Below are 1,525 nucleotides of genomic sequence, written 5' to 3'. Positions count from 1 at the left end.
GCTGTTTTTCGCCATGGTTTTGGAGTGCGTTAAGACGTGTGTGATTCATGCGTCGGAGATGGTGGCAACTTATGAAAAGGCTCGTGTGATTGAACTCCTTAGGGAGTGTTTGGACTTTGAAGAGCTCTCTGCCATTCAGTTTTGCCCCAGGGGCTTGATACGTGTTACCTTTAAGGATGCCGCGGATAAAGAGGATTTTGTGCGAGTTGGCTTGTTAACCTTAGATGGGCACGATCTTAGCGTGACCTCGTCAGATAAGCCGCATTCTTTTGTTTACGTGCATTATTTTCCCGTTGAGGGTGACGATGCTCTGATCTGTGATGAGCTAAGAAAGTATGGAGAAGTGATTGGTATTAAGCATCAGAATTTTTCAGGAATTCCGGGCCTTCTTACTGGGTCACGGATTGTTACGATGGTATTGTCGGATCCAGTTCCTGCCGAGTTCCGCATTGACGACTACCCTGTGCGGGTTTGGTATAGGGGTATCCCTCCGTTCTGTCAGATATGTAAAGTTAATGGCCATAAGGCGGCAGATTGCCAGTTCAATGGAAAATGTAGGAGGTGTGGCTCCCCCGACCACAAGGCGCATGCGTGCGCCCGGCCGTGGGGTCAGTCTGTTGTTCCAATGGAGGTTGCAGTTCCTGTGGTGGTGCCTGACCCCCCTGAGACTGTTGTGCCAGCTGTCTCTGATAGCGCTGGCGTTTTGGACGAAACAGTTGAGGTTGTGGAAGAGGAGGTTGCTGTTGTGGTTGCTGATAAAGAGGATTTAGCTGTAGTTGAGGAGAATGTTGACCCCCCTGGGCCCCCACCCAATGTCCTCTCGCCGGTTGCTTCAAGTAGATTTCTCTCCCCCGAGCGTCGTAAGTGGTTTTCGTCTGGGTATCGTGAGATGTTGTGTCGGCGTTCTGGGGATGCCAATTTCGTTTTTTCAGAGGGAAGCAATAAGGTGTGCGGGGTTTTCCCTGCAGATGATCCGGAGGAGGTCCGTATAACTTATGAGGATGGGACGTCTTCGGTTGTGCATGCGAATCTTGTCTGCGTTACCCATGCGGATACTAGTGATAGGGAGTCTTCGGAAGAGTATGCCCAGTTTCTTCTTGAGATTAAGGATGACCCTGCCTATCGGATTGCCTTTAGGGGGTCTTTTGTTGATTCAATTGGGCCCACCGAGCACAGTGATGTCCTGTGGGCGGAGTTTACAGACCAGTTTGGGCGGCAGTGTCGGAAGCTGCCTGCGGGGGATCTTGGGCATCAGAAAATCGCTCTTGATAATGATAGCTCTGGGGTTAATAATGGTAACAATGTGAACAAGGCTTCGTCCCCCTCTACGGGGGCCAATGTAACTAATGGTATCAGGACTCCGTCTTCTTCCGCGGTTGGTGACGGTATTATGAATGTTTCTCGTAACAGCTCTCGTTCTGTGGTCCCTACGGCTGCGGTGCTTGCCGCGGAGTTGCTCAAGCGTTCTACCCCCCCTTCTGTTGTGGGGGTCCCGAAATGTAGAAAGAAATTATAGTTAATGTTA

This window comes from Pocillopora damicornis, chromosome 3 (assembly GCF_964200805.1).
Source record: "Pocillopora damicornis chromosome 3, jaPocDami1.2, whole genome shotgun sequence".
NCBI classification, from domain to species: domain Eukaryota; kingdom Metazoa; phylum Cnidaria; class Anthozoa; order Scleractinia; family Pocilloporidae; genus Pocillopora; species Pocillopora damicornis.
The sequence above is the reverse complement of the archived record's forward strand: the minus strand, read 5'-3'. Positions refer to the sequence as shown.